Source organism: Tachypleus tridentatus, chromosome 4 (genome assembly GCF_004210375.1).
Source record: "Tachypleus tridentatus isolate NWPU-2018 chromosome 4, ASM421037v1, whole genome shotgun sequence".
Classification (NCBI taxonomy): domain Eukaryota; kingdom Metazoa; phylum Arthropoda; class Merostomata; order Xiphosura; family Limulidae; genus Tachypleus; species Tachypleus tridentatus.
In genome coordinates, this window is record NC_134828.1 from 59,368,826 (window position 1) to 59,394,347 (window position 25,522).

Sequence of the window (25,522 nt, forward strand, 5' to 3'; positions counted from 1 at the left end):
AAATAGCTTAAAGCTACTTCAGTTTAATATACTGCCGCAGGCAACAAATAGAATATACAGTCTCTCACTCTGAGGTGATCGACACCAGATCGGAACTTCGCAATAAAAAAGAGGTCTATGAAACTGTTAAACCACGTTCCTTAGTCCATTTCATTCAATTACAACTAGGTATATTTAATGTTATGGATTTTTGTGTTATAAGATAAATATTTAATGTGTAACTTCTTGCATTAAAATGCTTTAAATAGCTTCCTCCTCTGCTTTACTATAAACAGAATTTCTTTTTCGGATATTGTGTTCCATGTATATGACATGATGCATGTATATAAAGATGCTTTTGCGTTTGCAAGGTCAAGAGCGGGCTCTGATAGTATATAACCAAACATTACATAGTGAATACTTAAAGTTAAATTCTTGATGACGAGAAACCCACTTCAAACAAAAATGTATCTCTCCTTATCAATAAAAGTGTTAATACCATACCAACCGTTCTGAGATGCATTAAACTATTCCTTATTCTTTCGAGGCATTTTCTTAACTAATCCTATCTATTAATCTGATACTATCTTTCAAACGTTATTGAAAGTAATCCAGCTGGTGTAACCAAAACACACTCAGTTTTCTACCCATGGAAGATTGTATGTATTTGTTTATATACATATATATCACGTGGATATATAGCATGTTATTCGGGTAAATTCTAAAAATAATTGAATGAGATCAAAGGAGGACATGATAAAATATGTTAACTACTTGCTCTACACTAGCTATATCCAGCGCATACGAGGCGTTTTGCCCAATAATAGGGCTCATCAAGCCCGATGGGATGGAGCAAACATAACAATTGTCTGAACAATTTATGAACAACAACTGCAATGATGTGAAATATATTAAGCAAGTAGATTGTGACTAATAACAACTTTACTTAAGTCGTTTGTGTATCAGATGTTGACGTTAAGAATTAATAAACATAATTATTTATTTATTTAATTTATAACAGTGATTATTTTTTCTTTATTTATTTATTTTAGTGTTATCTCGTTTTTAATCAAATTTAATATTAATGTTTTTTTCGTGCATTCGTATCATCACTGTAATGTTAAAACATACAATAGTACTATTTACTTTTTTGTGAGACAGAACAGAGAACAAAACAATCGTAAAAGAACGTTTTCAGAAAGTTATCTTCTTATGATGAACTCTGATTAGTCTCTCTACAATATTTTTCATGAACTTTCCTCTTTTGCAGCCACTTTTGAATGAGCTAATATCTTTTTTTTTAGTTTTCCTTACTTGCAGTGGATTTTTTGGCGTATTACTGAACTATAATATTAAGCGAAACATTAGCAAAAATTATACTACCACTCTCATCAAATTTATTCTTTTTAAAAACAATACCGTTTTATTAGGCCTGGCATGTCCAGGTGGTTAAGGCACTCAACTCGTATTCCGAGAGTCATGGGTTCGAATATCCATCACAATAATATGCTAACTCTTTCAACCACGGGGGTGTTATAATTCTATGATCAATCCCACTATTCATTAGTAAAAGAGTGGCCCAAGAACTAGCATTGGGTGATGATGACTAACTGCCTTCCCTCCAGTCTTACACTGCTAAATGAGGGACGACTAGTGCAGATAGCCCTCATGAAGCTTTGCGCGAAATTCAAAACAAACCGTCTTATTAATTTTCAACATCTCTTTTGGATTTATTTAGATGTTTTATGTCCTTTTCAACTCCGCGATTTGTCTTTTCATGTAAGATCATATTGGACAGTGAATCAAGCACAGAATGTTCAGAGTAAACGTGCTTATAACCCTCTCTCATCTGACAGAGGAATCTATTGTCATAAAATGCCCTAACAACCTCACAGAACTATTAGCTGAGTGACTAAATCGTATTGAGAGTCGCTATGGCATTATCCACATTATGTTTTGTGTGTAATAAAAATTGAAAATGGGTAAGGCATTATAAGAAAAAATCAAATATAGATATGTTAGATTCAAGGTTGTTCATATCGCATCATGAAAAAGTTAGGCTTATAGCGTAAAACTGTAATTACTAATGTAAAATGAAGCTTACTGCTTATTGTCATAGCAAACCGAGTTTGATTCCGTGTAGGCCTGTCGCATAAAATCAAAATTACTAAAATTGTGTAGACTTGCTGAAAAGTTTTTTTCCAAGAAGGCTTTAAACTATTTAAGGCAGTTCATAATACTACATGAAGAAAGTAGGCTTAAACATTATTTATTAGGTTTTTTCCTTTTATACTAACAAAATGTTTTATGTCATTGTGAAGTATTATACTTTACACAGTCAATCACTAATAGTTATATAAGTATCGTATTTACATAGATAAGCTTTACTATACACGTACAGTCATATGAACCATTTTTTAAGTATCGAAGTTGAATAAGAATACATTATTACAGTTAAAGACTTCTTCATTACTATTACAGAATACATTATTACTATCCCCACTACAGCTAGTTTAAGCTGGTGTAAGAGAAACAAAAGTTTTGACGCCTCTTTCTAGGTACTGGACCAATTTTTAGTTGTAAGAGTTATTAGCTGTTTTGTACGTTTTTATCGCATCTGTAATACTTCATGATATTTTTCAAGAGGCAAACTAGACTTTGAGATGTATTGTACTGTGGATCTTGGCTTTGAGTATATTTTATTGTTGAAGTTGGCTTTCACATACATCTATTTTACTGTTGATATTGTGTTTGGCATATATCCAATCTACTGTAGAAGTTGATTTTGATATATATTTTACTGCTGGCGTGATTTTGAGATATAGTTTATTGTTAAACTTAATTTTCAGATATATTTTATTTTTGGGATTTGATTATGTTGCCTTTTACTCTTTGTTTTTCATTGCTGATTTATATGGTAATAGCTATTTTTGAACAACGAAAATCATAATGCAGTGGAAGTAATTTATCAGATGGACAATAGTAGACAGTCATATAATTGGGTTTTATGTTGGAGATATTACGTACTTCAAATAATTTAGCTATCAATTATGTCTAATTAATTACTCACTCCTGTTCGAGATGCCATCTATCGTTAATGTATGAGAAAACTTCATTCTGGTCAAAACACGTGCGTGCTCGTAGAACTCTTTGAGTGAGACTAAACAATGGCAAGTTAGTAGTTCCCAGTTACTCAAAATGCATCAAAACCTATTATTCATATTTACCCAATAAAGCACTGAAATCAGTGGGAGTTATTTACTAATACTGTAAACTAACAAACCACCAGCAATAATGGAAAGCAGTAAAAAGATGTTAACAGTGTTTAAAGACAACGAACACTATAAAAGTAATTTTAACTCTTTGTTTACCGTAGTATTCACTCAGTACTTTATCACGGATCATTTTTGATACTTCTACACACAGTTGCCTGAGATTTTTGCACATTAAGTAAAATTTATATTAATATTACCCTAATATATATATATATATATATATATATATACATGTTCGTTGATGAGCACAAAATTAATATTATACTTACGTGTATGTGTATGTATGTATATATACAGGGTGGCCCGTAAGTCCTTACACATCCTTATGTTATTATGTTATATTCAATAATACTAATGATGAGTTGAAGACAGCTGTTACCGCCGTATTTGTAACAATAACCCCTGCTATGTTGAAGAAAATGTCTCACAGAACATGGCGTCGCATAATATCATGCAGTGAGAATGAGGGACAGCACACAGATACACTGGATACATAAGATATATAGATGGGTAGGGACTTACGGGCCATCCTGTATATGTTTGTTGATGAGCACAATATTACACAAGGGTTACCTGTGTTGTGCCAACCACAGGTATCGAAACCTAGTTTTTATCATCATAAACTCTCGGACAAACTGCTGAGTCACAGCTGGGAGAAAACTCTTTTATTTGTAAATTTAAATTGTTTAGACTTTACTATTTACAATACTTTTGAGATTAATCTATAATTTATATGTTGAGGAGAATTTTATATTATTTTCAGTTAATATTACTTAACGACTAGCAATTTTAAACATTACTGAACACTAAGTTAAAATCCTGTAAAATATCATGAGTGTTTGACTGCGAAAACGAGGCTCACAAACCAATCCTAAAAATTTCAGAATTATTAACCAATCAATCGTAGTTAGACATTTAGAAATGAAGGGTTTGTAACTCATTCTAATAAAGCATATATGTGTATATGCATTTAAAATAGTCGTTTGTCACTTTTTGTCACTTTTCTAGCCTATACGACATACATGGTATAATTGGTGTATTGTGGGCTCGATGTTGCGTTTGATGGCAAAATGTATAAAAAACTAACTACACTTTGGCATAGAGGAACTAGTGTTGTTTTTATCGCTGTTTTGCATCACTGAAGGAAGTCTTCCAATTATGAGTAGGCTGAAAGGCTGTAAAGAAAACAAAACCACAAAACATACATTCGCTTGTATATATATATATATGTATGTGTAAGAAACAAAGTAAACATTAGAGAGGGAACGGTGAATGTCGCAAACTAAATTGAAATCAACACTTACAAGCCACGATCATCCCGGATACGGAGGCGGACAGACGTGTCACCCTTACTTAGAGGATCATCACGTGGCTCAATGGCGACTAGCAGTTACGCCAGTGTATGGTTATCGCTGATGGGACAATTTATTGAACCAATTTCCTGACTTCTATTTCCGTTCTTTTGAAGATTTAAATAGAGTGTCAATGTTAGAGAGCTTGAGTAGGCTTTATCACCGAAATAATGGAAGGTCTAGTAACTGAACATGACGAAATTACTTGACTACGTTCATTGTTGAACTCATTCATTTAGCTAATAATAAGATCATACCATTATGGTCCAGAGGGAGGCTGTCGCATACGGTTGTAATTAGTATGCAGCGTAACCTACAACACTGTATTTTACGCGCCTTTCTCTGTCTTACTGATGCTACGGAAACATCCAAAAACTATGAATCATGTGAAATTAGCTATAACTTGTGAAACATAAACATTTCATAGGGTATGAGAAAAATAGCGCTTATAAAGGATGCCTTATTTTGTTTGTGAAAGGCCGAAGATGGTTCACAGTCTTTGATATTATACGAAACTTCGACTCCAGTCAAGCACTGCGTGGTAGTCATAGGATGCTATCTGAAACATACGTAATTTTGATAAGTTTTTACACACTGAGGCATTGCTTTTTCTATACATACTTTATCAAGCTGTTACGTGTACTGAACTGACCTTACATACAGATATGTCTCTGTATATAACTACCATTATTCGAAAGAAAAGCAGTTCAATCAGTATTGAGGGATTTAATTATATTATATTTGTAACATATAAAAATATTGTTATTAAATGAACGTATTCTATCTGTGATACTATTACATTAAACTTATTTATATACTTTTAAACATGGAGAGATCAGTTCATTGAAACAATCTTATTTATTCTGACAAAAACAACTATGTTGTAAAAGGCGTATAACTACTATAAACATAAGTTAAACGCCGTCATGATACCTGTATCTCTATTTATATTGTTTATAGTATTTATTCATATTAGAATGAAAGTACCTGTTCCAAGACTAAATAAAATGTCCGCAGCTGCAACTGGAAGAACTATCAATATGGAGGGGATTTAGAAATAGTAATTTCAAATCCATTTGGTATGCCATATACTCAGTGAGTTTTATTTTGCTTACAGCAAGGTAGAAAATGTATCACCAATAACATACGCAGTAGAATTATATTTACGGATGATTTGCTATTCAACTTGTAGCAAAGTACAAGTGATACTCATTATGGGTAGAACCTTGAACCGTCTCAAAAGTATCAAATTCTGCCTGCGGAACCAGTTGTTAATGTCACACACATACTATGTGGATTTAACAGTCTACAGTTATTTGTGCACACTGGATTTGGTCCTAACTTTATATTAATGGAGCATAATATCAGTCACCCTTATGCAATGCCCAACACTTGGGCTACTCTTTTACCAACAAATAGTGGGATTCACCGACACAATATAACGCCCCCCACGAAGGAAAGGGCGAGCTCGTTTGATGTGACGGGTATTTGAACCCGCGACCCTCAGATCACGAGTACAGCGCCTTAACCACCTAGCCATGCCGGGCCTCGAGTGAATGGAGTAATATTCTTTCTCACCACTCTTCATGTATGTGATGCTCTTTGAAATACATTGTTTCAAGTGAAGTAACTCGAAACCCTAAAGATGGAATGAAAACAGCTCTTTCAGAGTAGTAGACACCACAGATTTTAAGTATGCAACTTCACGACCAGGCTTCCCTTACTGTTCATTATAACTCTGGTCCATAAAGAAGTGAAACGTCATGAACTGCAGCGATGTAAAGATCTACAAAATTTTCGTTTAGAAGTTTATCCTGAAAGACGAATTATCTTTATTTCATATCCTGATGTGTCTCAGATGTTTAATTTGTATAGTAATGAACTGAGAAGAGACTGATATATTTTGTAACAATAGATTATGTTTTACATACTGTACAGATAAATATATCATAAAGTTAACATACTGTTGGATATTCACACTATACTGAATACGCTACAGATCGTCAAAGAGCTTTGTTTATTCATGCTTTAATGAATTAGTTCGAGACGACTAGAAATGTATTGTTTATTTATGCTAGAATGAATGTGTTGCTGGCTATACAGATATATTGTTATTAACACTAGAAATAATTTGTTGTGTATGTGTTGGTATTTTTCTTCTTACATTGAAAGAATGATGAGTAATTAAATATATGTAGATAATGGAACTGTAACGAATGTGTTTAAAGTGGCAAGATATTTTTTTATTTCTTTTAGAAAGAGTTTGTTTCGGAAAATACGATACATGTTTATCCCAAATAGAGTGAATTTTCAAGAGATAGCTCGTTGTTTATTCGAAACACATTTGTCCGCTAGTGGCTCAGCGGTATGTCTGCGGACTTACGATGCTAAAAACCGGGTTTCGATACCCGTGGTGGGCAGAGCACAGATAGCCCATTGTGTAGCTTTGGGCTTAATTCAAAACAGCAACAAAACAAATTTAAAATATTATAGTCCAAAAGATAACACTTGTTCATTTATGGTCTAGATAGTCTGTTTTGGAGTTATTTATTATTTTGTTTCAGTGAAATTTTTATAATTTTCTTATAATGAAATGAATGTGATTTAGTTTACTTCATCAGAATTTTGTCGGTCGGCATAATTTGTTCTCATGTTACACCTCAGAGCCTTCTAAACTTGTGTTTCCTCTCGCTTTGTTACCAACGACCTTTTCTCTTTGTTGTTGATGACAGACGTATTTGAGGACCCAATGAAAGAAATAATCTTTATAAATTACACTTCTGCTAGACAGGCACCCACTGTCACGTCAGATTTTATTAATTTTCAGTGTCGTCTGCCCAGTCTATTATATGAATACTTTTATAGATTTACAGAAGTTAATCAACACTTTATACCAGCAGCCTAAAATTGCTAATTTAATGGATTAACACCGCCACATCTGAGAATGTAAGATAAACAACTTTCCGAAGTGAAATACGCTACATTATCTAACGAAATAGCACCAAAAACACATAGTATTTTGAATAATGGAGACTTAAAAGCTCTTCATAGAACTGGAAGAACTCGTACAGCAAAATGTTTAGGAGAACAACGAATTCTGAATTACTAAGAGCAGAGTAACGTCTTTGTTTGCAACGTGAATGTTATGGTAACAGAAGAGAATTTTCCAATTCTAAAAGCCGTTCTAAGGAAGGTAGATAATCTAAAATACTAGATTATCTAGTATTTATCTAGATATATTTATCTAGTATTATCCTTATTATTTAATAAGATAAATAATAAGGATCTGAAATTAGTGAAGTAAGTTTGTTTTTGTTCTGTCAGATTGTTTTTGTTTGTTTCTTGAATTTCGTGCAAAGCTACACGAGAGCTATCTGCGCTAGCCGCCCTAATTTAGCAGTATAAGACTAGAGAGAAGGCAGCTAGTCATTACCTTCCACCGCCAACTCTTGGGCTATTCTTTTACCAACAAATAGTTGGATTTGCCGTCACGTTATAATGCCCCCACGGCTGAAAGAGCGAGCATATTTAGTGTGACGGGGATTCAAACCCGCGAACCTCGGATAACGAGTCGAGTGTCTTAACCACCTGGCCATGCCGGGCCTGTTCTCTCAGAAAGAATTCTGACGATAGTGAAATCAAAAGACAGTTATTCGAGTACAGTTTATGAAGTTGTGAAGGCAGTTTTAAAATACTTTCCTCTTTGGTCTACAAAATATGTTTAGTCTACGACTTACCGCCATTTTTGCCAGAAACTTCTTTCAATGCAATTTATAATGTCTAGTAACAGAACATTTTCATGTTCATTAGACTGACACGGTCAACGACGAAGGAAGTAGTTCTCGGTGCAGCATGAGGCTTGTAACATCATTCTTATTTGGGATCTCACAGACACCTGTCACGTAAGTAGTTAGAGTATTTTGCATATCCAAATAAAGGTACTGCACTCCAAATGTGTGTGGACGTTCCGATAAAGTAACAGTAAATACACCTACGCATATAAACATGTATTATTACGCTGAAGAGTCTGCAAACTAAACACAAGTTAGTTTATGTCCACGCTTTAGAATCAAGATTTCGAGATATTTCTTACTTATTCGCCTAAGAAGGGTGCTGTTATCAAATATATAATATGTATATGTATTCCAAATTCGATATTTTCTAAATGATGAGACGTATCTTATTCATTCACGCTTAAGTGAAAATTATGAGTGTGGTGAGGTTTTCTTTTTACTGACGTGTCAGTGAAGGGTGTAGTGAGACGCATAGTTTTGTTGTTTTCTTTTAGTTATGAAGTTAGTAAAACGTGGACTGTTTACTCACATTTCAATGAAGGGTTTTGAGTGTGGTGAGACGTTTACTGTTCATCCATGCTGGAATGAAGAGTTATGTGTGTGGTGAGACGTTTACTGTTTATTCACGCTGGAATGAAGGGTTTGAGTGTGGGGAGATGTTTACTCTTCATCCATGCTGGAATGAAGGGTTATGTGTGTGGTGAGATGTTTACTGTTTATCCACGCTGGAATAAAGGGTTTGAGTGTTGGGAGATGTTTACTCTTCATCGATGCTGGAATGAAGAGTTATGTGTGTGGTGAGACGTTTACTGTTTATTCACGCTGGAATGAAGGGTTTTGTGTGTGGTGAGATGTTTATCCACGCTGGAATGAAGGGTTATGTGTGTGGTGAGATGTTTACTGTTTATCCACGCTGGAATAAAGGGTTTGAGTTTGGAGGCATGTTTTAACTATTGACTTTGGAATAAAGGTTTTGTATGTATGGTGATATATTTACGTTTCAGATGTTTTGAGAGTGGTTAGTCGTATACTGTTAATTCACGTTTTAATGAAGGTTTTTGGGTGTGATGAAACATGTACTAATTATTTACTTTGGAATAAAGGTTTATACTATTTATTCACTCTGGAATGATTTTGACTGTGCTGTTTATTTGTGCTGAAATGAAGATTTTGACTGTGATGAGAATGTATTGTTTAATCACGTTGAAAGAAGATTTTGAATATGGGGAGATATGTGCTATTTTTCACGTTGGAATGAAGATTTTTGTGAGAATACACCGCTCATTATACAATAGATGTGTTGTGAAGAGTTTTTTTTATTTAAGTTACAGCAAGTTTGTTACGAATGGTGAGATCTGATGTTTATACGCGCTATGAATAATACATATTAAATTGTAAATTACATATTTTAGTCTTTTTAGGCAGAACGTACTGTAGACAGTGGTTATAGACTTTAAATAACGATTAGAAAATGTATTGACAACTTGTACGGCATATCTGTCCAGTTACATTAGAATTCATGCATAAATTGTAGTAATATGTACATTTTTAATATGTTACAATTATGTTCAGTAAACCTATATTTGTACTACTCATGAACTTCAATATAGTTTATTTGTTATTAGATGCTTGTTTTTGTCCACGATTAAAATGTGTTACCTTCACAAGCACTGTCCTGACGTTCATACCTTCACTGTTCGTGTCGAGTACGAAGAAACGTTAGCAGGAGTTGAAGCTATAGTGTTCGTATCCAACTGTAGCAGCAAGTTAACCAGTAGCTGTTATCAGTCTTGCGGAATGACTCGAGTGATTGTCATCTGAACATTGAAGGTCTAAGCGAAAAGGCGGAGTTAAGCTTTTCGACAAACAGTTTACTTAGAACGGTGTGTCTAGTTTGAAATATCAATAAAGCTGTCAAAGGAGAAGACTGAGGCAAATGACGGTTTCTGAATGCGTTTTTCCACTAGGGTTTTGTGGTTCTTGACCGTAGCCGCTTCCCGATGGGCCGTTAAGGTATACGCTGACGGGAGCATTCTACTCAAGTGGTTGTCACGTAGCACGCTCACCTCGGGCAAACATGCAATTCCAGACAGCCATCGACACTTGCGAATCGTATCTACGTCATTGATAGACATATAAATACACTTTTACTAGCTTTTACCAGTGTGTTTTGACAAATTTATGTATGTTTGTACGGTGAATATAAAATTTCTAAACCTACCACTGTAATAATGACAATGTAAAAAATACTGTTATGGTAGTAGCGTAGCAGTACGTATAGATGTAATCTTTTACACTAACATAAACTATACATTTCTGAAAGTATTTGTACAAAGGGTCGACCAGTTGTAGGAAGAATAGTTTGATCAACGGAAGTTCGTTATGCTATCATTTCTTCTTGTAAGGACATAAAAAAAAGACAAACCATCAAAAATTCCTATAATATTCACATATTTCCTTTCTACTTTGATACACCTTGAAATTCAAATGAAGTTGAAATTCAGATTGTGGCCTTAAGTGCTAACAAACACAATATTCTCAGTTTAGATTGATGACCCGTGGGTTTTTATCACTTTTCATCTTCGATTTTGTTGTTCGGCTAACGTATTTTATTCAAATATTGCGAATATTATTAAAATGAATGTATGTTGTTGAACTTAAATTACTAACTCGATCAAGACGGAACAGGAGAATACCTAGATGTCATTTCACTTTAAAAGATTTCCAAAAAATACTGTCAAACTAATGCTCAGAGTCTAGACAGAAGTCTACAAGATAATACCAAAATACGAACAAAGAGAAAAAGTGTATGTCAAAACGAAATAGTCGAAATGCTTCTAGGGCGTATTTTATAGTGATTAAAGGGTCGACTGTCTTCCAAGTAAATTGTCTCGACTTTAGTGGAGCGTTAATAGAACCTTTCGTTTTCATAACGCTTTATTTCACCTTCTCTTTAAGGAGATGGAAAAAAATGGCTCCTTTAAAAGTATTGTTAATTTATTATATGTTTTGTTCGATAACAAAAAAATATGTCAAACTATACGTCTTTAGAACGCACTCTACGAGATCTGTTTATATATGATCTCAGGTCCTAATTTTAACAATAGCGTACGTAAAAAACTGAACTTTTCATGATTTTAGTTAAATTTATTTCATAAAAAGTGTTGTGCAACTGCTGTAGTTTCTTAGATCTTCTAATTCTAATTAGTTTACAAGATAATCAAACAAGTTTCTCTGCAATAATGGAACGGTAAATGAAACTCAAAATAGCAGAAATCAGTTTCACAAGTTAATATTTAGTTGCAATTCCATTGGATTTCATTACTGCTTCACATTAGTGTGGCATGCTTTCAATGTGTTTGTGCAGATGTTCCTGAGTGATTGACTGCTCTCCTTCTTTGAGTATTGGTTTAACTCAGCCCATAAGTTCTCAATCGGATTGATATCAGGTGATTGACCTAGCCATTTCATAATTTCGGTTCTCTTATTTCTAAGATATCTTTTAACGACTCCACAATTGCAGAGAAACTTGTTTGATCATTTTGTAGGTAATTGGAATATTATCTAAGAAATTACAGCAAGTGTACAATACTTTTTTGAGAAAATCTAAATAAAAAAAATCATGAAAAGTTTGGGTATTTAAGAAAGCCAGTGTTAAAATTAGGGTTTGATGTCATATTTGAACAGATCTCGTCAAGTGCTTTCTAAAAACATATAGTTTCACATAATTTTCTGGTATTAAGTAGAAGATATAACAAATCAACAACATTTTTTAGAGAGACCACTTTTTTTGTCCACCCCTTGTACATATTTTGTAGAAACTTGAAACTTAACGCTAAGTTTTTTGTTTTTTTTTTGCTTTTAGTTAATTTGGTTCATTTTTAAAAAACACAGGAATTCTTTAGCGATATGTGTTGGAAAATTGTAAGCCAATGTAACAAAATAATACACTAGTAACGTAATAAAGTTCACGTTGTTAATTTTTTTAACCAAATAGATTATTATATGTTTTGTTCTGGGATCTATACACAGTTAACTGCTCTTACTATATATCTTATAAAATCTAAGATCGCATAAGTCGACTGTAAACATCACGAAGTTGAAACGGTTAAAGAATTATTCTTGCAGTTAAATTAATTGTGAATGGAATAATATATTATTACAACAGCCACAAATAAGAGCTTCTTATAAATCGTTGTGACTTAAATAGTGTAGTTGAAACTTTTTTCTGCGTAGTTTATCGTTCCTTATATATGTTTCCTAAAATTAAAATAAATAGTGGGGTCGAAGTGAAGATAATTATGAAGAATGGTTGTAGATTTTTTCTTAATAACGATTTTAGTTTTATCTTGATATTATAGTGAAGAACAAAGTGTTATAAATACAAGCTTTACGGCAGATAAAGATAACCAGCCCCCATATAAGGTGGTTAAATAGTTGTAGTAGGTAAAAATAATAACTAGATGTATTTACAACTCACATATAAAATGATGAGCATTTACGTTCTACAATAAAAATAATATTAAACTATAAGTTGATTCAATAAGTTCTGTTTACAACTTACATAAAAGGTGAATAAAAGTTATATATCATGATGACATAATAACTTATACCTTAACTCATACATGAGATGGTTAAATATTTACATTCCGTAAAAATGTATGTCAAGATGGCTTGTATGGGTATTAAAACTTTTATTAAAATAAAGTAGAGAACATCGTTTCGACCTTCTTAAGTCATCTTCAAATTAACAAAGAGAGTGTGTACTGACTGTTACCAGGCCCATGTCCTAGGCACGAGAGTGTAAACAGGTACGGCATTGTAGGGGGCGTTGCAGATTATTAATTAGTATAGGTATAAAGGTGTTCATTCATATTGGTTTAATTTTGATTTGAGTTATTGTACAAGTGGAGTTTCTTTGAGTTTGCGTTTGTTTATGTTTGTTTCACTATTTAGTATCTGGGAGTTTTCTATGGTTATGTTGTGCTTATTTGATTTTCAGTGTTTAAAAACGTGTGAAGGTGTGTTTTTGTGTTCTTTGAATCTACGAGGTCCTATTTTCTGCTTGTTTCTCCAATATAGAAGTCGTGGCAGCTGTTACATTGTATTTTATAAATTATATTGGTGTTGTGTTTGTCTGTGTAGTTTTTACATAGTATAGATTTTAGTTTTGTACCTAGTTTTTGAATAAATTTGGTGTTTACTGGAATATTCTGTTTTGTTATAAGTTTTTTTCCAGGTACTGGTTGTTTTTCGCTGATATCGGAAATGTATTGTATACAGCAGTATAAGGTATTGTAGTTTGTTGTTTCTTGGGATTTATTGTTGTTTGTTGGTCTAGGTGTGTGCATATAATTTTTTTCCACGGTTTGTTTTTATAAAATTTGTTGATGTTGATGAAGTGTTGTTTTATTTTGTTGATTTCATCGTTAATTTTATCTGGTGAGCCCAGTTTTATGGCTGTGTTTATTTGGTTTCTTAATATGTTGAGTTTTTGTTTTGTTTCATGTGCTGAGTCCCAGAAAATGTATAATCCAGTATGGGTGATTTTTCTGTGGATTTCTGTTCTGATTTGTGTATCGGTTCTTGTGATTTTGAGGTTGAGAAATGCTATTTGGTTTGTTTTTTTCGTGTTCACGGGTGAAAGTAATGTTAGGGTGTATGGAGTTAACATGGTTAAAAAAAAGTAAGTGTGGGTTTTGTAGATGTGAATCCAACAATTGTGTCGTCAATATATCTGTACCAGTATAGTGGTGGGTGTAAGGCTGAATTGATCACTTGAGATTCAATCTGTGTAATGAAAATGCTGACTAGAACTGGTGACATTGGATTGCTCATACTTAAATCATTTATTTGTAGGCAGTTTGGTCATTAAACATAATATTAGTTTTAGTGCTAATGGATTCTATAAGGGTTGCTAAATAAACCTTTGTATATTTTCACTTCCATATATAAATACCTTTCTTTGAAAGAGAAAACATTCTTCCATCTTGAATGCTATAAGCCGTCTTTTCAATTTTGTACACAAAAAATATATCTGATACACACACACACACACACATATATATATACATACACACAGAAATTCTTCTTTAGCTTGGTTATTAGGAATCTCCATTTATTCTCGCTTCTGTATCTTTATATGATAATATAGATCGTTTTAAATTCTCATTATTTCAAACCTACATATGTTACTAGTTTTGTACGTAAGTATCTTTCTTTGAATTCAGAAATTCTGTTTCATTCTGAATATTAGAAGTCCCATTCTGTTTTCTGTTCTCTGCGCAAGCATGTTTCTTTAATAAAAGAAAATATGTTTCATCCAGAACGTCAGAAGTCCCATTCTGTTTTCTGTTCTCTGCACAAGCATGTTTCTTTAATAAAATAAAATATGTTTCATCCGGAACATTAGAAGTCCTATTCTGTTTTCTCAGTTTTGTACACATGAAAATTTTTATAATAACATTTAGTTTAATCTATTCTGAATATTAGAAACTTCCGCCTATTCATGACACTGTGTACCAACGTTTTCTTTGACAACAGAAATTATTTTGTATTCTTAATATTAGAAATCCATATTCATTCTTCGTTCTGTATACAAACATCTTTCTTTAATAATAAAAACTCTTGTTTCCTTCCATCTTTTCTCAGTTACGAACATCCCTCTTTGATAAGATAAACCTTGTTCAATTGCAAATAGAAATAGCCTTTGTCTAATGTCAGTTCTGTAGCGAAACATTATTCTTTAATAAGGGAAATTCTGTTCCATTCTGAAAATTAGAAACTTTCGTCGTTTCTCGATTCTGTACACAAGCATCGTTTTAATAAAACAGAGACATATCAATTCTGAATATAAGAAACCACTATTTACTCCTTGTACGGTTATCAAGCATATTTATTTGATAATAGAAATGCGGTTCTGTTTTGAATATTTGAATACTCTATCCTTAGTTCCTGTACAAATATCCTTCCTTGGTAACAGAAATCCTGTTCCATACTGAATATAAGAAACTTCAATATACGAGGTCTGTTCAAAAAATACGCGGACTGTTTGAATTGCGCGGCTCCAGTTGGTTTCAGGGGAATCCGCTTGGTGTCGCTAGGCTCGCACAGATCAGCTGATTACGACGCCATTTCTCGATTGCAGATATCTTTATTTGTGTATTAGCTACGCGGTTTTAAGTGAAGTGCGATTTTTTCGTTTGGCGGATTTCAGAATGCATGACCTGAATAAGCAACGACTGGCTGTGAAATTTTGTGTTAAACTTGGAAAATCTGCGACTGAAACTTTTGCTATGCTTAACACGGCTTACAGTGATGTTGCTATGAATCGTACGGCATGTTTCAAGTGGCATGAACGTTTTAAGGATGGTCGACAGTCCATTGAAGATGATGAGCGTCCTGGACGTCCTTCCACGTCAACTGACGACCCACACGTCGACGAAATCAACACCCTGGTGCGAGCAAATCGACGTCTGACTGTCAGGGAGCTTGCTGAAGAGTGTGGGATATCAGTTGGATCTTGTTACGAGATTTTGACCGAAAAATTGAAGATGCACCGCGTTGCTGCGAAATTTGTGCCTCAGAACTCGTGAGTTTTTGGCCAAACACTTGATTACTGTTCTTCCCCACCCCCCCTACTCACCTGACCTTGCTCCTTGCGATTTTTCTTGTTCCCCAAACTCAAAAGACCGTTGAAAGGAAGAAGATTTGAGACGATTCCCAAGATTAAGGCAAATGCGACGAAGGAGCTGGAGAACATTACAAAAGAAGCGTACCAGGACTGTTTCAACAAGTGGGGAGGAGAGTACTTTGAAGGGGTTCCAGATCTGTAACTTCTAAATAAAGTACATTTTGTTTTATGACGTCAGTCCGCGTATTTTTTAACAGCCCTCGTATTCTCAGTTCTGTACTCAATAATACTTCTTTAATAGTAGGAAAGATTTTCCATTCTGAACATTAGAAAAAAACAAAATATTTTAATTTCTACTTAATCATATTTCATTAATTTCTACTTAATCATATTTCATTTATAACATATATCCTATTCTTGCCTGATAATTAGGAACTTCCATTTATTATTAGTTTTTACACAAACATATTTTTTGAAAACAGAAATTCTGTTCAATTCTGAAGATCAAAAACGTCCATTTATTCTTAGTTATGTCCACAAGAATGTGTCTTTGATAAAATAAACCAAGTTAAGTACTATATATTAAAAACCCAAATTTTCTGAGATCTGTAGGCATTCATCTTACATTGATAATAGAAGTCTTGTTCAACACCGAATATTAGAAACTCTCATTTATTATCACTTCTGTGCAGAAGATCTTTCGTCGATAGCCAGAACCCTGTTCTATCCTAAATGTTATAAATCTACATCTCTGCTCTGCTCTGAATAGGTGTTTATTTCATTGACAGTTGAAATCCTATTTTATCCTAAATATTAGTAATCCATATTTTTTAAGTTCTGCTCACAAGCACGTTTCTTTGATAACAGAAACCATGCTTCCTTTAGATGATTAAAAAAACCTCCGTTTAGTCTTTTATTTGATAACAAAAATCCTGTTCAGTCCTGAATATTACAAACCTTCGCTTTTACCCAGATCTTTACACAATAATTTTTATTTTATAACATAAATCCTATTCTGTACTAAGACGTAGAATCTCCATCTCCTCCGGTAGGACAGCAGTAAGTCTATTGACTAATAACGCTGAAATCTGAGATAACATCCGCACGCTGTATATAGCAGATAGCCCAATATGGCTTTGCTCTAACCAAACAAATAAACATGAAGTTTCCATCTATTTTCAGTTCTTTACGAGCTACATTCTGTTATAACAGAAACCCTGTTACATCCTGAATATTATAAATTTTCATCATGTCTCTTTGATAAAAGAAAACCTTTTTCATTCCGAATGTAAAACTCCGCTTCTCGATTTGATGTTAGAAACCCTTGCTTGTTGTGAACATTAGAAATCACTGTTTATTGTCATTGTTATAAATTATTATCTGTAATTAAAAATATGCTCATCTTTTCTGCTGTGGGAGCGTTATAATGTGATAGTCAATCCCCACTATTCGTTGGTAAAAGAGTAGCTCAAGAGTTGGCGGTAGGTGATATGACGAGTTGCTTCCCTCTAGTCTTACACTGCTAAATTAGGGACGGCTAGCGCAGATAGCCTTCGAGTAGCATTGCTCCAAGTTCGAAAAACAAAGAAGCAAAGCTTTTTGCAAAATGCATAAACAAACAAATATTTCTTTTTGATATTTGAAACGTGTATGTCTGAATAGTAGAAATCTCACTATGTCCTGGGTTCTGGAAATTAGCGTCTTTCTTTAATAACAGAAACCATGTAATATCTTAATATATTATAAAAAGTGACCTATCTTCAGAGATGAAACTTAATGTCCGTCTCTGATATGAAAAATTTTAATCTATCTTCAACATTTGAAACCTCAGTCCAATCTCAGTGTTACAGCCTGTTTTCTGTCTTCGAGGTAAGAAACCCTACCTATCCGAAATATTAGAGACTTTGGTTTATCAGTGATGTCGAGAAAACCCATTTGTAGAGAAAAGTATATATGTAGAAACGGCTGGTTTGGGTTGAGAAAACTTTTTACGTAAAATTTACGTAAATAAACCAATATTTGCCTTCAGTTCAGTAAAACATAAGTTAGTTTGAATGTGTGAGGTGGTGATATATTTTCAGTGCAAAAAAAGCCAATGCTTGTCCTTGATGTTAGAAACCCTGATCTTTCCTTAATATTATATGGCCTAGTAGTAGTTAGGGGGTGTTGCACTTCTAAAGGATGCCGCCTCAGTGTGTGTTTGGGGAGTTGACAAGCAATAAGTGAATTGGTTATGCCATCAAAGACAATGACACTATATTCCCATACACTGTCACCAGAGGGCCGGTTGTTATGGACGCGTTGATAGGCTGCCATCACAGACATCTACGACATCATACATCTATTGAACCAGAATATGTCTCAACATTACTATAATTAATACAGCTAGTATAAACCAGTACTTTCTTTCGTTAATTAATTTTCATGATCATTTAAATCGTCCTGAAAGGAAACTTATCTCTAAATTATTTATTACGTGTCTTTTAACCATTTAAATCATCCTATTAAGGAAGATATAATGAAGTAATTAAAACTTCGTGTTTCATGACTCAACATGACCTTGTTTAATTCAATCTGTTTACAACACTGAATCATTAGTTATTTACATTTCCTGATCATTTACATCATCTTAAAAAAAGATCCTGAACACTAAGTCATTAGTTAGTTGGTTATTCTTTCTATTTACATGATCTAGAAATATCAGGAAATATTATGCATTAATTAAAACTTACATTTTCACCAGTTTGAGTTTATGCTATCAATATGACCTAAAACTTGATATCCAAAACATGACGATAATGAATAAATTAATCTGGTTGATATGTTTTGAAACATGTACAAAATGGAAATTACAAATAAAAAGAATGAAAATGCTAGTACGTGCGTGCTTGTGTTTTTCTTATAGCAAAACCACATTGGGCTATCTGCTGTGTCCACCGAGGGGAATCGAATCCCTTATTTTAGAGTTGCAAATAGGAATAGTTATTGCTGTCTCAGCATGGAACACTTAAAAAGCATATGAAGACAAAAAAAATTACCATATATTATCTATGCAATTCAAATTATTATTTTACCAGTTACCGTGCTATGATAGTCCGATTATTTTTAAAACTAGATATAGTTCTATGCATTTCAAAATATTATTTGCATAACGCTAAAACTAAAAAAAGATCCAATTTTATCACGGGATTCAAATAAATAAGCAAATGAATATATAAAAGATACTTTAACAAATATCCTAAGGAAATTGACTTTCAATGTATCTCAACATGCTTCATCTATAAAAAGTCTATTGAATATTATGCAATAATCAAATTCACACTTCAACTAATTCGATTTTACGCTATAACTTGACAAAATAATTCCTTTTACACATGATTTGTTATTTCGTTATAATTTTACCTCACACAAGTTTTACAAAAGTTGACCCTTACTTTTACATATTATCAATGAGTATACTGAAACAATTATTTTAATGACTATCTGTAGGACTTTAATAACTTTCTTGTGAGAGTGTTACTATACTTTCACGTGTGATTATGTCATTGATGTCCATATTTAATTATGTTAAAATGATTATTTTGCATAATTTAACATCTGCTCTAATACAATTTGCTAAGGTAAAAATAACGAATGAATGATTTACTTTTTGTTTATGTATATATGTTCTATACTGTTATTCGTTACTGGCAAATACACCTTCAAATATTTTTGCATACATAAATTTTGTGAAAGTATAGAATACATTTCCAAACTGTTCATAACTTGTTTCAGAAAATGTTTTGTAAAACACTTAATCATCCGCTTTCATCAGTAAGTCACACATATTATTTGAATGAGATGATTATTATAATCGATAATCGTCATACGGCTAAATCAAGTAAGTCAACGAGTTACTATTTAACTTTACTAATAGTTAACATACCAGAATACATACAGCTTTGAAACTATCCACGAGTGCAATCTTGACACAGCCTTTAAGAATTACAAAGGTTACCATGTGGTCACAAACATACAGTACACAAAGCCACTATGGAAATACTGACGTCATTATCGTCTACACTTCAAAGACCCTAAGAAGAGAGGATGGTCGCAGTCAGATGTGTTTAATATTCGAGGTCATTGGCCAGCTTGGTCATATAAAGGGCAGCACGTCAAATTTAGTAAAAACAAACTTTAATTTTAGCTAAATCTTGAATTATAGAAACTAGAAGTATCGTCATGTGGTCACAGATACATAACACTTGAAGGCAAAGTTGGCCTGTGTTCATCTAATCTAAATAACACTTTCAATTCTTGATATATATTTCAGTATCTTTTATTTAAACTCATTAGTTTTTCAAACGCACATAAGGACGTTAAATTATAAAAGAAGTAATCATTTGAAAGCTTTTAGTAAGAGGAACTGTACAAATCAACGTTTGTCATAGCCTAATGCACTATCATACATACTTAACAAAACAGTCCAGGGGCGTAGATCCTGAGGGGTTGGGTGGGATACATCCTCCCTTCATTTTAGGTGGGGGGTATGGTGCGTACAATCATCCCCCTCATCATCCCCCTCTGTTGAATTGTTTTATTGCATCACAGGCCTACGAATTATGTGTTTGTTCGTGTGATTCTCGTGTTCTTACCAGTCGAATTACATAATTTGTCCTAGATGTAGGCTTTTTCAGTAGCCGAAATGTACATCTTTAATATAGGCGTGCTTCTAAGCTTTTCGATCTAAGCGATAGTTCGTCAGTATCAGTCAGTAGGCCTAAGTATATATGCAAAGGCTTGCAAGCACTATCAAGAATATTCCTACGTCTTGTACGTAGTGTATGATTAAATAACATTTTCATCACAACAGATTGAACAGAACATGAAATTCGATCTGTGATCTAGATCTGGCAAGCCATTTGTAGCTTGTAGCTGCATCAATCTTATGTGTCTATTGTGCGGTTTTCCTTCGCCATTTGTTCTTATGCATGTCTAGCCGGTTTTATTGTCGAACGCCTTACTCTCCTTAGCTGCCGAATCCACTGACCATAGTGTACGTTTAGTGTACGGTTAACGACAGGTTCAGGCCGCTCGGATCCAGACGCGTCCTACACCATCCCCCTCCGCTCCCTTTAGTCTGAGCCTCGATTTTACAACAGGGCTCATTAGACCTGTGTTTGTGGCCCTCATTAATCCATAAAATTTCAGATTATCACCGCTCTCTAATAAAGTGCTGGTGCTTTATGGTAAAAGAACAATATATTCTCTTATCATAGATGGCAAAGATATTGTAATTTCTTGTATAATTAGAACACAAAAGGAGCGATTTTAACGGCCTGAAGCCTCTACTCAAATTGTATTCCTAGTTTTGGTTTAGGTGTTTTTATTTAATAGACGTGCTTATAGACATTATATCACCACGTGTTTGCCTTTTGATGAGCTGTAACAGGAATATAATATATTTGTGATTGTTTAAGTATTTTTCGAGAAACTTGCAATTACTTGTGTTGTAACTAGCACACATTATTGTCCCAGCGGTCAGTCGGCTCGGTAGTTACTGTGAGGTTCGCGCGTTCGACTTAAATACATTGTACAGTTCAGTCCTACTTCCATTCTATTCTATCTTCGTTCGTTGTTCTTTAGAGTTTTTCAATAAAGACTGTGTTTTAGCCTGTTGAGTCATCTGGGAAACAGATTCCAATTACGACAAGCAAGCGTCTGAAACTTTCCGATATTAGACAGTTCTGCAAGCCAGTTACTAGTATTACAAGTGACAATGCAGATGCAGGTAATCCAACAACCTCAAGCAAAGGAATAGAAACTTGCAATACAAAGGAAATACCATGTTCATCAGAGGACGAGTCTGAAAATGCTTGTGCAACTATTGCACATCATGAACCTTCAGATAGTTGTGAAACAAGTTTTACAGTAATGAAAAATCTGACACTTCACAGATACAGTGTGGAAAGCCATATCATCCAGACGCACAACTAATACCACGACAGAAAGCAAAATCTCAAAATATCAACTTCCAGGGCAAGTGGTTGATGAGTTCCCATGGCTACACTTCGACAATCAGACTCAAAAAGTCATATGCTTTCATTATGCCAAGACGGAAAATAGAGGCTTTTTTACAGAAAAATTGGAGAGGCCAGTGGAGTATACCTTGATATCCACCGGTTTTTTCAACTGGAAAAAGGCAAAACAGAAATTCAACGAACACCAATCCTCCTCTCAGCACAGATTCGCTATATCTCCGGAAGGTTCATTTGATGTAGCTCCAGTGACTATCCAGCTACATGATGGAAAAAAGAAGCAGCAGGAAGAATATAAAAGAAGTCTAGCCAAAATATTCAGAAGTTTACGTTTCTTACTGCGTCAAGGTTTAGCATTACGTGGACATACTGATACGGAGGGGAACTTCCCGCAGGTAATGAAGCTCCTGGAAGAGGAAGATCCTGAGTTGACGGCCTACTTGTTAAAGAAAATCACATTCACATCACCCCAGGCTCAGAATGAAATAATGGAGATGTTCAGCCATCAAATACTGAGGAACATAGCACACGAAGTGCAGCAAAGTAAAATCTTTGCATTAATGGTTGATGGCACTCAAGATGTTACAGGTGCCGAACAGAAAGCAATATGTGTACGATACGTAGATGAGAACCTCGACGTCCATGAGACATTTCTTGGTTTGTACAGTGTTTCCAATACAACTGGTGAAACAATATCCTCGACTATACTTAATGTACTGACTAGACTCAATTTACCACTGTCAGGATTAAGAGCACAAACTTATGATGGAGCCGCTAACATGAGTGGTGCGTACAGTGGATGCCAGGCAAAAATAAAAGAGAAGCAACCGTCAGCTTTGTTTTTTCACTGTGGAACACATAAAGCTAATTTAATAATGCAACATGCAGTTGAAGCTTGTGAATGTGTTCGAGATTCTATCCAGTGGGTACATGAACTTGGTGTCTTGCTTCAAAGGTCAGGCAAATACAAGACAATCTTTGAAAATATTGTATCGTCAGACAGCCACAATGGTCCAGTTAAATACATCTGCACACTGTGTCCAACACGCTGATTGTGCCGCCTATCTGCAATTACATGTGCTAATGATCACTACAGTGACATTGTTGATTCTTTGTCTGAATTAGCAAATGAAAAATCAGATGTAGCAGTGAAAGCACGAGGTCTTCTGAACAGATTTGACAAAGGAAAGACAGTTTTAGGATTGCTGATGGCTCAGCATCCATTAGCTGCAACTAAACCGTGCATTTCAAGCACAATCAACGACAGTATCTGGCATGACAGTTGAGCAATTGCGGGTATTGCGAACAGAGGAAAATTACAACAAGATATTTGATGAAGCTGAGAAATAAAAACTTCCCTTGAACTGGTATCTATTAAACTACCACGCTTTCGCAGACCCCCTAGAAGGATCACAGGTGATGGCTCAGTACACCATTCTGCAACAACTAGAGATTACTACGGAAGCCAATATTTCGAATTTGAGGACACAGTCATAGAACATCTGACCACTAGATTCAATGCAGAAAACAATGATTTGAGGCAATATCTGGCACTTGAAAACATGATCACATCTGGCAAGATTGACAACTCGGTTATAAACTTCTATCCAGAAATCTCTGCACAACGGCTCGAGTTTCAGTTGTCCATGTTCAAAGGAACAACAAAAGCAGTATATCTGAAAGGTGCGAAGGATGCTTACTGCAAAATGCATCAAACAAGCCAGCAGATGTTTAGTGAAGTGTTTCTTCTCATGAAAATTTTGCTTGTGTGTCCAGTATCCAGCTGCGAATGTGAACGCAGCTTTTCTGCATTAAGACGGTTGAAGATGTGGTTAAGGTCAACTATGTTTCAATGCCGCCTCAACCATGTGGTAGTTTGTCACACTCACAAAGATGAGGTCGATAAGATAAATATAGAAGAGCTTATGAAATAATTCATAAACAGATCATCACAAAGGAGGTCTACGTTTGGGAACATGTAGACTAAAGGACTAAATGAATCTTACTTCAATGGAAAGTATGAATAATTATGTGCTACATTATATTGATGTGTAATTTTCAAGAGTTCGCAAAGAAATTATAATTATTGTTATCAAACAACATGAACAGTTTTTCAGTAGATATAAACTTATCAAGGGTAATTACTAATTTTATTAATATTTGAAAACGTAATTCATGCAATGAAAGTTATTAGTAACCTTGTCAAGTATAATGGCCATCTTTTATACTGTGCAGTGTGCAGGAATAAATTCATGTGGTAGTTAATTTGTGACACATTTGTCTTTATTCTATTAACATTTTGAAAACTGTTCACAACACCTCACTTATACAAACCTACATGAAAACCTTGAAGTATCGTGGCAACAAGATTACTCTGTGGCTGCATGTTTACAGCTTTCAGGTTCACGTAATCAGAGATTACCAATTTGCAAATTGAACAGTCTACATAAGTGGTTACAAAAATCATGCCCCCCATCGGGTGTAAAAAATCTACGCCCCTGCAAAACATCACTTGCTACAATCGTAATTGTAAACGTTTATTTTATTATTCAGTCAGTATAAAGTTATTACATATTGTGCCAAAAATACTATCAGCACTTAAATAAGTTTCAGTCGTTGTTGTTTTTGGAATTTCGCACAAAGCAACTCGAGGGCTATCTGTGCTAGCCGTCCCTAATTTAGTAGTGTAAGACTAGAGGGAAGGCAGCTAGTCATCACCACTCACCGCCAACTCTTGGGCTACTCTTTTACCAACGAATAGTGGGATTGACCGTCGCATTATAACGCCCCACGGCTGGGAGGGCGAGCATGTTTGGCGCGACTCAGGCGCGAACTCGCGACTCTCAGATTACGAAGTGCACGCCTTAACGCGCTAGGCCATGCCAGGCCCTTAAGTTTCAGTCAGCTTAGAAGAATTTTAATAATGAAAGTTCTATTCAATTCTTTTCTATGATATTATTATAACCATGTGAAATATCTGAGATTTTATTATACATTATTAATGTATAATTATCATTTTAAATATCTCATGTTATAATATTTCGAAAATAAATTGAAACATTGTTACTATATATTAGACATATATTTCAAATACTGTGTGTTGAGTTCATCGATCAGTTTTGATTAGTGATATGTTTAATTTTACGATACTTTTTTAAATGAAAGACAGGACAAAGGTTTTGTTTGTGTAAACATTTATATTAAGATTCATTACTCTGAGAACGAATATTATAACAATTACGAAACAATATATTAATTGTCTAAAATATCCTGAAGAACACCAATCACAATGTTGGCATCCCCCATCATCAAAAAACAATTTCCCATGTATTATGTTACAAAATTCACAATCGTCTTTTTATATACATGTCATATCTACAGGTGGGTTTTGGTTTCTTTTTTTCTTTTCAAGATAATCCTTCATTCTTAGAGTTGTTGTTGCATTGTTTGTCATTTAATCGAAGATGTCTCT

The 25,522-nt window shown here is 34.2% G+C and overlaps 2 long non-coding RNA genes across 3 annotated transcripts in view; one reads left to right on the forward strand and one right to left on the reverse strand.

The window, feature by feature from the left end:
• Positions 1-25,522, reverse strand: part of LOC143249216 (uncharacterized) — a 100,382-nt gene that overhangs the window by 30,797 nt on the left and 44,063 nt on the right. The window lies entirely within an intron of this gene.
• The window catches only part of LOC143249213 (uncharacterized), a 37,600-nt gene that overhangs the window by 2,467 nt on the left and 9,611 nt on the right, over positions 1-25,522 (forward strand). Inside the window, exons 2-3 of one of the 2 annotated variants that reach the window (XR_013027633.1) lie at positions 8,417-8,508; positions 10,026-14,932. This is a non-coding gene — a long non-coding RNA (uncharacterized LOC143249213). Of the gene's footprint in view, positions 1-8,416; positions 8,509-10,025; positions 14,933-25,522 lie in introns of those variants that run through there. The other variant, XR_013027634.1, reaches the window with a different exon arrangement.